This window comes from Ranitomeya variabilis, chromosome 3 (assembly GCF_051348905.1).
Source record: "Ranitomeya variabilis isolate aRanVar5 chromosome 3, aRanVar5.hap1, whole genome shotgun sequence".
NCBI classification, from domain to species: Eukaryota; Metazoa; Chordata; class Amphibia; order Anura; family Dendrobatidae; genus Ranitomeya; species Ranitomeya variabilis.
In genome coordinates this window covers 104,754,614-104,770,458 of record NC_135234.1, presented here as the reverse complement: position 1 = coordinate 104,770,458, position 15,845 = coordinate 104,754,614, and the positions used below count along the sequence as shown (strand labels likewise).

The 15,845-nt window shown below is 43.6% G+C and overlaps 1 protein-coding gene across 2 annotated transcripts in view; it reads right to left on the bottom strand.

Moving 5' to 3' along the window:
- The window catches only part of LOC143815349 (apoptosis-inducing factor 3-like), a 156,537-nt gene that overhangs the window by 138,085 nt on the left and 2,607 nt on the right, over nucleotides 1-15,845 (bottom strand). The window contains exon 1 of one of the 2 annotated variants that reach the window (XM_077294468.1): nucleotides 5,540-5,567. The exons of the other annotated variant lie outside the window; for it this stretch is intronic. The gene's annotated coding sequence lies outside the window, so the exon portion shown is untranslated. Of the gene's footprint in view, nucleotides 1-5,539; nucleotides 5,568-15,845 lie in introns of those variants that run through there. 2 annotated transcript variants of the gene reach the window in all.

Sequence of the window (15,845 nt, the reverse complement as noted above, 5' to 3'; positions counted from 1 at the left end):
GGGTCTAGTTTCCAATATGGGGTCACTTGTGAGAGGTTTCTACTGTTTAAGTACATCAGGGGCTCTGCTAATGCAACGTGACGCCTGCAGACCAATCCATCTAAGTCTGCATTCCAAATGGCACTCCTTCCCTTTCGAGCTCTGCCATGCGCCCAAACGGTGGTTCCCTCCCACATATGGGGTATCAGCGTACTCAGGACAAATTGGACAACTTTTGGGGTCCAATTTATCCTGATACCCTTGGGAAAATACAAAACTGGGGGCTAAAAAATATTTTTTGTGGAAAAAAAGAGAATTTTCATTTTCACGGCTCTGCGTTATAAACTGTAGTGAAACACTTGGGGGTTCAAAGCTCTCACAACACATCTAGGTAAGTTTCTTAGGGGGTCTACTTTCCAAAATGGTGTCACTTGTGGGGGGTTTAAATGTCTAGGCACATCAGGGGCTCTCCAAACGCAACATGGTGTCCCATCTCAATTCCAGTCAATTTTGCATTGAAAAGTCAAATGGCGCTCCTTCCCTTCCGAGCTCTGCCATGCGCCCAAATAGTGGTTGACCCCCACATATGGGGTATCAGGGTACTCAGGACAAATTGCACAACAACTTTTGGGGTACAATTTTTTCTGGTACCCTTCGAAAAATTTAAAATTGGGGGCGAAAAATTCATTTTTGTGAAAAAATATTTTTATTTTTACGGCTCTACATTATAAACTTCTGTGAAGCACTTGGTGGGTCAAAGTGCTCACCACACATCTAGATAAGTTCCTTAGGGGGTCTACTTTCCACAATGGTGTCACGTGTACGGGGTTTCAATGTTTAGGCACATCAGGAGCTCTCCAAACGCAACATGGCGTCCCATCTCAATTCCAGTCAATTTTGCATTGAAAAGTCAAATGGCGCTCCTTCCCTTCCGAGCTCTGCCATGCGCCCAAACAGTGGTTTACCCCCACATATGGGCTATCGGCGTACTCAGAAGACATTGTACAACAACTTTTAGGGTCCATTTTCTCCTGTTACCCTTGGTAAAATAAAACAAATTGGAGCTGAAGTAAATTTTTTGTGAAAAAAAGTTAAATGTTCATTTATTTTTTTTTAAACATTCCAAAAATTCCTGTGAAACACCTGAAGGGTTAATAAACTTCTTGAATGTGGTTTTGAGCACCTTGAGGGCTGCAGTTTTTAGAATGGTGTCACACTTGGTTATTTTCTATCATATAGACCCCTCAAAATGACTTGAAATGTGATGTGGTCCCTAAAAAAAAAAAATGGTGTTGCAAAAATGAGAAATTGCTGGTCAACTTTTAACCCTTATAACTCCCTAACTAAAAAAAAATGTGGTTCCAAAATTGTGCTGATGTAAAGTAGATATGTGGTAAATGTTATTTATTAAGAATTTTGTGTGACATATCTCTGTGATGTAAGGGCATAAAAATTCAAAGTTGGAAAATTGCGAAATTTTCACCAAATTTCCATTTTTTTCACAATTAAACGCAGGTAATATCAAAGAAATTTTACCACTATCATGAAGTACAATATGTCACGAGAAAATAATGTCAGAATCACCGGGATCCGTTGAAGTGTTCCAGAGTTATAACCTCATAAAGGGACAGTGGTTAGAATTGTAAAAATTGGCCCGGTCATTAATATGCAAACCACCCTTGGGGGTTAAGGGGCTAATAGTACGTGTTCTAACTATAACCTCTTAAAATCATCTATTTAATCTGGTAAAATGATAAAAAATTGTAAAGCGAGTTTAATATGCTTTTTTTTTTTTTATTTTTAATTGCCACAAATATAAGAGGACTGTTGTATGGAAGATATTGCTAAGTGGGGGCACAAAAAGGGAATATTACTAAGTCGGGGCACAGAGGGTGGGGGGGGCAATATTAAGCAGTGATGCACATGGGTGAATTTACTAAGTGGGGACATAAATGGCAGAATATTATTAAGTGGGGGCACAAATGGGGGGATATTGCTGATTGCAGGAACTAATGGGAGAATAGTATTAAATGGTGGCATACACATGTGGTCAAAATTGTTGGTACTTCTTGTTTAATGACAGAAAAACTCAAAATGGTAACAGAAATAACTTGAATCTGACAAAAGAAATAATAAATAAAAAATCTATGAAAATGATCAAATGAAAGTCAGACATTGCTTTTCAACCATGCTTCTACAGAATTAAAAAAAAAATAAAACTCATGAAATACTGTAGGCCTGGACAGAAATGATGGTACCATTAACCTAATATTTAGTTGCACAACCTTTTGAGGCAATCACTGCAATCAAACGATTTCTGTAACTGTCTATGAGACTTCTGCACCTCTCGACAGGTATTTTGGCCCACTCCTCAAGAGCAAACTGCACCAGTTGTCTCGTGTTTGAAGGTTGCCTTTTCCAGACGGCATTTTTCAGCTCTTTCCAAAGATGCTCAATAGGATTTAGGTCAGGGCTCATAGAAGGCCACTTCACAATAGTCCAATGTTTTCCTCTTAGCCATTCTTGGGTGTTTTAGCTGTGTGTTTTGGGTCATTATCCTGTTGCAAGACCCATGACCTGAGACCAAGCTTTCTGAGGCCGGTTTCACACGTCAGTGGCTCCGGTACGTGAGGTGACAGTTTCCTCACGTACCGGAGACACTGACACACGTAGACCCATAAAAATCAATGCATCTGTTCAGATGTCATTGATTTTTTGCGGACCGTGTCTCCGTGTGCCAAACACGGAGACATGTCAGTGTTCGAGGGAACGCACGTATTACACGGACCCAATAGAGTCAATGGGTCCGTGTAAAACACGGACCTCACACGGACGTTCTCCGTCTGGGGTCCGTGTGCGTGCAGGAGACAGCGCTACAGTAAGCGCTGTCCCCCCCACATGGTGCTGAAGCCGCGATTCATATGTTCCCTGCAGCAGCGTTTGCTGCAGAGAAAATATGAATAATAGTGTTTAAAATAAAGATCTATGTGTCCGCCGCCCCCCCACCCCCTGTGCGCCCCCCCGCTGTCCTGAAAATACTCACCCGCTCCCACGTTGGCTGTCACTCCTTCCTTTCTGCCCCGCGCCTCCTACTGTATGCGGTCACGTGGGGCCGCTCATTTACAATCATGAATAGTCGGCTCCGCCCCTATGGGAGGTGGAGCCACATATTCATGACTGTAAATGATCGGCCCCACGTGACCGCATACACTAGAAGCCGCGGCCAGACCAGGAAGCAGCGAGGGAGGCGGGTAAGTATTTTCTGAACAGCGGGGGGGGGGGTGCGCACAGGGGGTGGGGGGGGGGGGGCGGCGGACACATAGATCTTTATTTTAAACACTATTATTCATATTTTCTCTGCAGCAAACGCTGCTGCAGGGAACATATGAATCGCGGCTTCAGCACGATGCAGGGTACCACACGCGTGGGTACCACACGCTCCGTGTGGTACCCACTCGCCATACGGGCGGCACACGTGTGCCGCACGTATGGCCTACGTGAGTTCCCAGGCACACGGACACGGATAAATCCGGTACCGATTTATTCCGGTACCGGAATTATCTGGACGTGTGGGACAGCCCTGACACTGGGCAGAACATTTCTTTCTAGAATCCATTGATAGTCTTGAGATTTCCTTGTACCCTGCACAGATTCTAGACACCCTGTGCCAGATGCAGCAAAGCAGCCCCAGAACATAACAGAGCCTCCTCCATGTTTCACAGTAGGGACAGTGTTCTTTTCTTGATATGCTTTTTTATTTTTCCGTCTGTGAACATAGAACTGATGTGCCTTGCCAAAAAGTTCCATTTTTTTTCTCATCTGTCCATTGGACATTCTCCCAGAAGCTTTGTGGCTTGTCAACATGTCATTTGGCAAATTCCAGTCTGTCTTTTTTTATTTTTTTTTTTTTAAATGGTGTCCTCCTTGGTCGTCTGCCATTAAGTCTACTTTGGCTCATACGATGGATGGTGCGATCTGACACTGATGTTCCTTGAGCTTGAAGTTCACCTTCAATCTGTTTAGAAGTTTTTCTGGGCTCTTTGTTATCATTCGTATTATCCGTCTCTTTGATTTTTCATCAATTTTTCTCCTGCGGCCACATCCAGGGAGCAGGATCACCATCAGGGTATTACTGCACTGACTGGCTTACGGAGCGAGCTGGGCAAAGGGGGCCTGCATGGGGCCCAAGCCTGGCTTACTAATCTGCCGGGCCGGCGTGTTATGACCCCAATGGCAGAGGGTCTCAGAAATAGTTTCTAAGTCTGCAAACACAAAAACCAGCTCATAGGGCAGTGGTAACTGATCTGACCATATATCTAATCCTAGCACCACAAATACCAGCAGCCGGGGAACGTGCCTACGTTGATTCTAGACGTCTCGCGCCAGCCGGAGAACTAACTAACCCTAGAAGGGAAAAGAAAGACCTTTCTTGCCTCCAGAGAAAAAACCCCAAAAGTTGGATACAAGCCCCCAACAAATAATAACGGTGAGGTAAGAGGAAAAGACAAACGTAAGGATGAGTTAGGTATTTAGCAAAGAGAGGCCCACTAGCTAATAGCAGAATATAGTAAGATAACTTATATGGTCAGCAAAAACCCTATCAAAAATATCCACGCTGGATATTCAAGAACCCCCGAACCGTCTAACGGCCCGGGGGGAGAACACCAGCCCCCTAGAGCTTCCAGCAAGGTCAGGAATCACATTTAGTACAAGCTGGACAAAAATGAGAGCAAGCAAATAACCCAAAAAACAAAGAAGCAGGACTTAGCTTAATTTTGCACGAACCAGGACCAGCAGATAGGAGCAAACAAAAAGGATCTGATTACAACGATGCCAGGCACTGGACTAAGGATCCAGGAGGTTAATATAGCAACACCCCTGGACTAACGACCCAGGTGGGTGCAAACTGAGGAAAGAAAATCCCAGAGTCATATCACTAATAACCACCAGAGGGAGCCAAGAAGTCTAATTCACAACACCGGCGGTTCTATACTACAAAGCGGCTGCCGGCCCTTTAAAACGCATAACTAGAGGCACTGTAATAAGAAAAAAGTTATAGCTCTCAGAATAAAGCAATGCAAAAATAATTATATTTTCAATAAAAAAATGTTATTGTGTAAAAACACCAAAACATAAACAAACTGTATTAATGAGGTATCGCTGTAATACTACTGACCCGAAGAATAAAAATGACTTATCAATTTTACCACACGCGTAATGACATGACCCTCCACTCCCCCCAAAAAATAATTCCTGAATCGCTGGTTTTTATTCATTCTGCCTCCTAAAAATCGGAAAAGAAAGCAATCAAAAAATGTAATGTGTCTGAAAATGGTACCAATAAAAATGTCTACTTATCCCACAAAAAAAACAAGCCCTCACATGACTTTGTCAGCTGAAATATGAAAAAATTATACTCATATAATCAAAATATAGTGATGCAAAAACTAGTTTTCGTAATAAAAAGCATCTTTTAGTGTGTGACAGCAGCCAAACATAAAAAACAGATATAAATCTGGTATGAGTGAAAATATCCATAAAAAGGAAAAAGCCAGCTCACCGATCTTCAGAAGGTGCACGGATCTCCGTTCTGATGAGACTTATTCACATAGAAAAAGAAATTGATTGTTCCAGCTCCTCTTGATAAAAAAAATTAAATTTTTATTCAATAGCAATTAAAACCAGTTACAAATGAGCTTCTCGGACTACATCAAATCGCACATGAGGACACGAGCTCGTAATCATCGCCTGTATGTAGCATAGGCGATCGGACAACTGCAGCTTCTAGTCTCCCATGGATTGAAGCATGCCAAAAGTAAAAAAAAAAAAAAAAAAAAAAAAAGTTTTGAAAAATATTAAAAAATAAGAAAAAAAAAATCAAATCGCCCCCCTTCACTTCATTAAAAAAATCAAACAATAAAAAAAAAACCAAACAAACACATATTTGGTATCGCCGCGTTCAGAATCGCCCAATCTATCAAGGTATAAAAAAAATTAATCTGATCAGTAAATGGCATAGCGGAAAAAATCAAAACGCCAGAATTACATTTTTTTGGTTGCCGCAGCATTGCATTAAAATGCAATAATGGGCGATCAAAAGATCGTATCCACACCAAAATGGTATCATTAAAATAGTCAGCTTGGCACACAAACATTAAGTCCTCACTCCAGCCCAGATCCTGAAAAATGGAGACGCTACGGGTCTTGGAAAATGATGCAATATTTTTTTTTTTTTTAACAAACTTTGTTTTTTTTTCACCACTTAAATAAAAAAGAACCTGTACATGTTAGGTGTCTATGAACTCGTAATGACCTGGAGAATCATAACGGCAGGTCAGTTTTAGCATTTGGTGAACATGGTAAAAAAAAAAACATGTAGATTTACACTTTTTCCGCAATTACAATTGTTTGCCATTTTTAGTACGCGATATGGTAAAACCAATGTTGTCATTCAAAAGTACAACTGTTCCCGCAAAAAAACAAACCTTAACGTGGCCATATTGGAGGAAAAATAAAAAAGTTATGGCTCTGGGAAGAAGGGGAGCAAAAAACAGAAACACAAATGAAAAAAGAGCTCCGTCATGAATGTATGTTTGCTATTTTTATAATTTTTTTTTTAATATGTTTGTGTACACATCCCCTATATAGATCCATAGGTATCCATGGTCACAGATCGTGGTCATATGTTATTGTCTTTGCCCTCGTTCTCCTGCAGCATCAGGTTACATCGTTTGCTTGTATTCTGTAAACATCGAGACACACAGTTCGCTAGGAGCTGTATACACAAAAACATTGCATGTACAAAGCGTATTTTCACCATGACTATTTACTGGGTGCTTGTCTTATTTACCAGCACTTCAGCCATTTAAAAAAGATGTGCACAGACTGTAGTAAACGTCTGAGTTTCATGGTACAGACCATGGTGCAACCTTACTTTCTAAACGATAATGCAACTTTATGAGCATTATTTACTATTTGCCTGGTTGACTTCTGTACTATCAGAGAGTTCAAGTTTCAGCGCTGGAGTGGTGCAACTAATCTAAGTTCCCTGACCCTAGTATTATACTCAGCAGCCGCCATCTTTAGCTCTTCCCTGTCTTGGACCACCATCTTGTGACCGCAACTTCTGACTGACTGGAAGTCACAGGCAGGGCTGCCACCAGGAATTTCAGGGCCCCATACTGGTAAAACTTTTGGGTCCCCTTGAGACTCCATCCATGCTCCACCCCAGCTTCGCCTCCATTCCTCGAACCTTCCACAGTCCCACGGCCCACTCTAGGAAAAACTCCACTCCTGCACCACATCCTCACCAATCACACGTTAACAGCTCCCATCACCAAATCACATACATAACCATCAGCTTTTGTTTTGGCCAAAAGATTTTTTTAATCCGCCACCACGACAAGGTAGACACCTCTGGCCGGTCCCCACTCTACTTTAACCCCTTTCTGACATCCGACGTACTATCCCATCTATGTGGGCTGGGCCCGTCTGACCATGGACGGAATAGTATGTCATAGCCGATCGACCAGTCCCGGTACTTTAACCTCCGGAAAACTGCGATCAAACATGATCACAGCGTGCCGGGAGCAGGCACAGGGGCTGTCAGCTCTTACAGCGCCTCTGCCTTTAGATCGGATACCCCGCGGCACGCCGCAGGGTCCCGATCACTGCCATGGAGACCCGATGTCGTCATGACGACATCCGGGTATCCAGAGTTGAGAGACTTCCTGTCATGCACAGTGTCAGTGTACAGAAGCTGCAGCGCTGACAGCTATGCAGATCTGCATACTATAAAAGCGATCAGCCTGCAGAAAATGAGTGTCCCTTAGTGGGACAAAGTGTAAAACTAAGAATGAATTAAAAAAATATATATATACCGTATTTTTCGGACTACAAGACGCACTTTTTCCCCCCCAAAAAAGGGGGGAAAATGGGGGGTGCGTCTAATAGTCGCAATGCAGGCTTACTGTGGTGGCAGAGGTGCGGTGGCAGAGGTGCGGGGATGAGGAGGCGCAGTGAGCGGGGTCCCTTTCCCCGGTGAGGTGATGCAGCAGCCCGGTAAGCAGCAGAGCGGGGTGAATCCTGTTGTTAGCGGTGGTGGCGGCCATCTTCCGGAGGCCGCGCGTGCGCAGATGGAGCGCTCTGCTTCCCGGGGCTTCAGGAAAATGGCCGCGGGATGCCGCGCGTGCGCAGATGGGGATCGCGGCGGCCATTTTCCTGAAGTTCTTGGCTTCAGGAAAATGGCCGCCGCGATCTCCATCTGCGCACGCGCGGCCTCCGGCGGCCATTTTCCTGAAGCCCCGGGAAGCAGAGCGCTTCATCTGCGCACCCGCGGCCTCGGGAAGATGGCCGCCACCACCGCTAACAACAGTATTCACCCGGCTCTGCTGCTTACCGGGCTGCTGTATCACCTCACCGGGGAAAGGGACCCCTCTGACGCCATACCTCTCACTGCGCCTCCTCATCCCAGCACCTCCTCATCCCAGCACCTCCTCATCCCAGCACCTCCTCATCCCAGCACCTCCTCATCCCAGCGCCTCTGCCGGTAACCACTGCTGCAACCCTCCCATGGACACCAGGCTGTGGCGTTGCCCACCTAAGCAGGAAGGGACCCTGCTCAGGTGCACGCCGTGCCGCATCACCCCACCTCTGCCGACAGCATGCCTCCTGTGACCCTGCTCTGCCACTGCCAGCCCTCAGGTAAGATACTGTAAATTCGGACAATAAGACAGACCCCCATCTTATAAAAAAATCTTTTTTTCTGCAATTTTCACCCCAAATTTGGGCTGCGCCTTATGGTTCGGTGCGTCTTATAGTCCGAAAAATACAGTATATATATTTTAAAATAATTTAAAAAAAAAATCAATATTTATTCTATCATTAAATGAATATTTGAATAAAAAAAAAAATTAAACAATAAAAATACACATATTTGGTATTGCAGCGTCCATAACGACCCGACCTATATAACTGTCCCACTAGTTAACCCCTTCAGTGAATACCATTAAAAAAAAAAGCAAGCCAAAAAAACAAAAAAACTACAAAAAGTGGAATAACACGCAATCAAAAAGACGGATATAAATAAACGTGGTACCGCTGAAAACGTCATTTTGTCCCGCAAAAAACAAAGCCGCCATATAGCTCCATCACCGGAAAATTAAAAAGGTTATAGCTCTTAGAATAAAGGGATGCAAAAATAATTATTTTTTATATAAAATAGTTTTTATTGAAAAAAAGAGCCAATACATAAAAGAATGATATAAATGAGATATCGCTGTAATCGTACTGACCCGAATAATAAAACTGCTTTATCAATTTTACCACACACGGAACGGCGTAAACGCCCCCTCCAGAAGAAATTCATGAATTGCTGGTTTTTGTTCATTCTGCCTCCCAAAAATCGGAATAAAAAGCGATTAAAAAATGTCACACGCCCGGAAATGGTACCAATAAAAACGTCAACTCGTCACGCAAAAAACAAGACCTCACAAGACTCTGTGGGCCAAAATACAGAAAAATTATAGCTCTCAAAATGTGGTGATGCAAGAACTATTTTTTGCAATAAAAAGCATCTTTTAGTGTGTGACAGCTGCCAAACATAAAAACCCGCTATAAAAACCCGCAAAAAATAGTAAATCAAACCCCCTTTATGTATTTATTTCCATTTTCACATTAGGGTTAGGGTTGGGGTTAGGGTCAGGGTTGGGGCTAAAGTTAGGGTTACGATTGGGATTAGGGTTAAAGGTGTGTTGTGTTAGGGGTGTGTTAGGGTTAGGTTTGTGGTTAGGGTTATGGTTAGGGTTGGGATTAGGGTTGGAGTTAGAATTTGAGGGGGTTTCCACTGTTTAGACACATCAGGGGCTCTCCAAACGTGACATGGCGTCTGATCTCAATTCATCCAATTTTGCATTGAAAAGTCAAACGGTGCTCCTTCCCTTCCGAGCTCTGCCATGCACCCAAACAGTGGTTCACCCCCACATATGGGGTATCAGCATACTCAGGAGAAATTGAATAACAACTTTTGGAGTCAATTTTCTCCTGTTACCTGTTATGACCCCAATGGCGAGGGTCTCAGAGGAATAAGTAAGTCTGCGAAGTACAAAAATCCAGCTCATAGGGCAGTGGTAACTGGGTTGACCATATAACTACTCCTAACGCCAACACTAGAAGTAGCCGGGGAACATGCCTACGTTGGTCGCTAGATGTCTCGCGCCAGCCGGAGAACTAACTACCCCTAGAAGAGGAAAACAAAGACCTCTCTTGCCTCCAGAGAAAGGACCCCAAAAGTAGGATGCAAGCCCCCCACAAATAATAACGGTGAGGTAAGAGGAAATGACAAACATAGAAATGAACTAGGTTTAGCAAAGAGAGGCCCACTTACTAATAGCAGAATGTAGTAAGATAACTTATATGGTCAACAAAAACCCTATCAAAAATCCACGCTGGAAATTCAAGAACCCCCGAACCGTCTAACGGCCCGGGGGGAGAACACCAGCTCCCTAGAGCTTCCAGCAAGGACAGGATACAGATTAAGTACAAGCTGGACAAAAATGCAAACAAAAACAAATAGCAAAAAGCAAGAAAGCAGACTTAGCTTAATCTAGCAGGAACCAGGATCAGTAGACAAGAGCACAACAGATTAGCTCTGATTACAACGTTGCCAGGCATTGAACTGAAGGTCCAGGGAGCTTATATAGCAACACCCCTGAACTAACGGCCCAGGTGAGCATACAAGGGATGACTGACATACCCAGAGTCAAATCACTAGTAACCACCAGAGGGAGCCAAAAAGCAAATTCACAACAGTTACCCTTGGGAAAATAAAAAATTGGGGGGCGAAAAGGTCATTTTTGTGAAAAAAAAAATGATTTTTTTATTTTTATGGCTCTACATTATAAACTTCTGTGAAGCACTTGGGGATTTAAAGTGCTCACCACACATCTAGATAAGTTCCTTAGGGGGTCTACTTTCCAAAATGGTGTCACTTGTGGGGGTTTCCACTGTTTAGGCACACAGGGGCTCTCCAAACGCGACATGGCATCCGATCTCAATACCAGCCAATTTGCATTGAAAAGTCAAACGACACTCCTTCTCTTCCGAGCTCTACCATGCACCCAAACAGTGGTTTACCCCCACATATGGGGTATTGGCGTACTCAGAACAAATTGCACAACGTCTCATGTAAATTTTTGTGAAAAAAAGTTAAATGTTCAATTTTTTTTAAACATTCCAAAACTTCATGTGAAGCACCTGAAGGGTTAATAAACTTCTTGAATGTGATTTTGAGCACCTTGGGGGGTGCAGTTTTTAGAATGGTAGCACTTTTGGGTATTTTCTATCATATAGACCCCTCAAAGTGACTTCAAATGTGATGTGGTCCCTAAAAAAAAAAAAATGGTGTTGTAAAAATTAGAAATCGCTGGTCAACTTTTAACCCTTATAACTCCCTAACAGAAAAAAAAATGTGGTTCCAAAATTGTGCTGATGTAAAGTAGACATGTAGAAAACGTTAATTATTACAGAAAGTATTTTGTCTGACATCTGTGTGATTTAAGGGCGTGAAAGTTGGAAAATTTCCGTTTTATTTTCACACATAAACGCAAGCCATATCAAAGAAATTTTACCACTATCATGAAGTACAATATGTCACGAGAAAACATTGTCAGAATCACCGGGATCCGTTGAAGCGTTCCAGAGTTATAACCTCATAAAGGGACAGTGGTCAGAATTGTAAAAATTAGCCTGTCATTAACATGCAAACCACCCTTGGGGGTAAAGGGGTTAACCTATTAAACATTTGTAATATCCAATACTCTTTAAGTATATTTTTATTTATTTTTCAATTTTTAAAATTATCTATTATATCACATACAAAGGACAAATGCCGTCTCACCATGACCGGACCACATATTAACACCACACGTGACAAAAAAATACCACATACAAGGACTCGTCTCTGCAGAAAATAAGTTATCTAGAGCACCGCTCGCAGACCACATTACTTAATTTTTTCTACACCAGTTAAAGAAATAAAGGCGACATATTGTTGCCCTGCACAGTACCAGCACCACCCCTATTGAAAAGAATATCCTCAAAAATAAAATACGGTACATCACTGCAGTAATAATATCCTTTAATTAGCCCCTAAAGTAATATTATCCCCTTCCTGGTCCCCTTGTGTCTCATTCCTGGCTCCAGCCATATTTTTTCCCACCCTGCCCTCATGTGTCTCCATTCTGCCCCATGATCCTACACCATGTGTCTCCATCCTACCCCATCTGTCTCCATACTGCCCCATGGTTCTGCCCATTGTGCCTCCATCCTTCCGCATGATCCTGCCCCATCTGTCTCCATCCTGCCCCATGATACTGCACCATGTGTCTCCATCCTGCCCCATGATCCTGCCCCATCTGTCTCCATCCTGCCCATGATACTGCACCATGTGTCTCCATCCTGCCCCATGATCCTGCCCCATCTGTCTCCATCCTGCCCCATGTTCCTGCCCCATCTGTCTCCATCCTGCCCCATGATACTGCACCATATGTCTTCATCCTGCCCCATCATCCTGCACGATATGTCTCCATCCTGCCCCATCATCCTGCACGATATGTCTCCATCCTGCCCCATGTGTCCCATGACCCAATCTGCGTACATATTTTTCAATGCACGTGCACGCGCGGCCCGAGTAAGCAAGACATCAAGTGATGTCAGTTGTCGGGCAGTGCGAACTGCGCATGCCCAAGGCAGAATATGACCGCGCAGGCGTCTGGACAACTGAATAACACAGAGGAGGTAGCGCCCTTCTCGCAGAGTGACGGCAGGGAGGCGTTTGGATGAGGGGGGAAAGACCTGCCTCCCTGGCGATTTCACAGGTATGAGGGACCAAATTCAAAAGTGATTATTTCTGCAGTGCAACGAACAATAACTAAAAGAGCCACCTTGTCAGAATGCAGCATTAGTGCTGCACAAGATGGCTCTTTTAGTTACAAACGCCTGGGGGGGTGACAGGTTCCCTTAAAATAAAAAAGGAAAACTGTGTTTTGTTTTATTTCTAATAAAGGACTTTATTCTGGCTGTGTCTTTATTTACCATGTAACTATACAGACACCTCTCCATTACTAAGCCGTGGGCTTGATGTCATCTGACAATACAAAGGTGACATTAACCCCACAAATATGAACCCCACTTACCACCGCTACAGGGCAAGTGAGAAGAGCAGGGCAAAGCACCAGAATTGGTTCATCTAATAGATGTGCCTTTTCTGGGCAACTCTCCGCTGCTATTTTTAGGCTGGGGGGGGGGCCATATCCATGGCCCCTTACCAGCCTGAAAATACCAGCCCCCAGCTGTCTGCTTTAGCAAGGCTGGTTGTCAAAAATGGGGGGACCCCACACCGTTTTTTAAAATTATTTATTTAAATAATTAAAAAATACGGTGTGGGGACCCCTCTATTCTTGATAACCAGCCTTGCTGAAGCCAACAGCTGAGGGTCGCAGCCCCCAGCTGTGAGTTTTGCCTGTCTGGTTATGGAAAATACAGGGGAACCCATGCCGGGTTTTTTTTTAATTATTATTTTACAGCACAGGAGCGGCTAATGAATACTCCAATCCGCCGCTCCTGTTCTTGCTGTTATTAGCGGCAGCAGGTTTCGGAGGATGGTAGCAGTTGTCCCATCAGCTGACACCAGTGACCGGAGGTAAACTTTATACCTCCGATCACAGCTGAGCACTCAGGTTGCCTTTTGACAGTATGGGAACCGTGGCTCTCTGACCGGCGGAGATGATTTCCCTGCCGATCAGAAGCGGTGTTTGCCATGCTGTCATGCACATGACAGTGCAGCAAACACTGGAAGTTCGGGCCCCCCATTCAAGTGAATGGGATCTGGGTTTGGGTCCAGGTACTGTTCTGGTACCTGAACCTGAAATGATTGTAACTGTTCAGCCGAACCTGCTGGACCCGAACATCCAGGTGTCTGCCCATCTCTACCAAGAACACGTAATACTGTATGGATGAGCAATATAATACTAAAAAAAATTAGACAACTTGTTTGAGGGTTAGATACCACCAAAATCTAACCAAGAATACGTAACTCTATATGGATGAGCAATATAATACCAATACATTTTTTAACAATTTTTTGGAGGGTTACATACCACCGAAATGCACCCAAGAAGACATTACATTATATGGTTACTAATTTAATACAGATAAATTTTTGACTGCTTTTTTGGAGTCTCATATAGCAGTGAAATGTACCCCAGACCACGGAATACTGTATGGGTGTGAAATTGAACCCAGCAGCATTTAACATTTTTTGTGAGGGTTACAGTGGGGAAAAAAAGTATTTAGTCAGCCATCAATTGTACAATTCTCCCACTTAAAAGATGAGAGAGGCCTGTAGTTGACATCATAGGTAGACCACAACTATGAGAGTCAAAATGAGAAAACAAATCCAGAAAATCACCTTGTCTGATTTGGCAAGATTTTGCAAATTATGTTTGAAAATAAGTATTTGGTCATTAACAAAAGTTCATCTCAATATTTTGTTCTATATCCTTTGTTGGCAACGACAGTGGCAAAAGTTTTCTGTAAGTCTTCACAAGGTTGGCACACACTGTTGGTGGTATGTTGGCCCATTCCTCCATGCAGATCTCCTCTACAGCAGTGATGTTTTGGGCCTGTCGCTGGGCAACACGGACTTTCAACTCCCTCCAAAGGTTTTCTATGGGGTTGAGATCTGGAGACTGGCTTGGCCACCCCAGGACCTTCATATGCTTCTTACAAAGCCACTCCTTCGTTGCCCTGGCGGTGTGCTTGGGATCATTATCATGCTGAAAGACCCATCCACGTTTCATCTTCAATGCCCTTGCTGATGGAAGGAGGATTGCACTCAAAATATCACAATACATGGCCCCATTCATTCTTTCATGTACACAGATCAGTCGTCCTGGTCCCTTTGTAGAGAAACAGCCCCAAAGCATGATGTTCCCACCCCCTTGCTTCACAGTAGGTATGGTGTTTTTTGGATGCAACTCAGCATTCTGTCTCCTCCAAACACGACGAGTTTTGTTTCTACCAACAGTTCTACTTTGGTTTCATCAGACCATATGACATTCTCCAAATACTCTTCTGGATAATCCAAATGCTCTCTAGCAAACTTCAGACGGGCCAGACATGTACTGGCTTAAGCAGGGGGACACGTCTGGCACTACAGGATCTGAGTCCCTGGTGGCGTAGTGTGTTACTGATGGTAGCCTTTGTTATGGTGGTCCCAGCTCTATGCAGGTCATTCACTAGGTCCCCCCTTGTGGTTCTGGGATTTTTGCTCACCGTTCTTGTGATCATTTTGACCCCACGGGGTGAGATCTTGCGTGGAGCCCCAGATCAAAGGAAATTATCAGTGGTCTTGTATGTCTTCCATTTTCTTATTATTGCTCCCACAGTTGATTTCATCACACCAAGCTGGTTGGCTATTGCAGATTCAGTCTTTCCCAGCCTGGTGCAGGGCTACAATTTTGTTTCTGGTGTCCTTCGACAGCTCTTTGGTCTTCACCATAGTGGAGTTTGGAGTGTGAATGTTTGAGGTTGTGGACAGGTGTCTTTTATACTGATAACAAGTTCAACCTGGTGCCATTACTACAGGTAATGAGTGGAGGAAAGAGGAGACTCTTAAAGAAGAAGTTACAGGTCTGTGAGAGCCAGAAATCTTGCATGTTTTTAGGTGACCAAATACTTATTTTCCACCATATTTTGCAAAATAAATCTTGCCAAATCAGACAAGGCGATTTTCTGGATTTGTTTTCTCATTTTGACTCTCATAGTTGTGGTCTACCTATGATGTCAATTACAGGCCTCTCTCATCT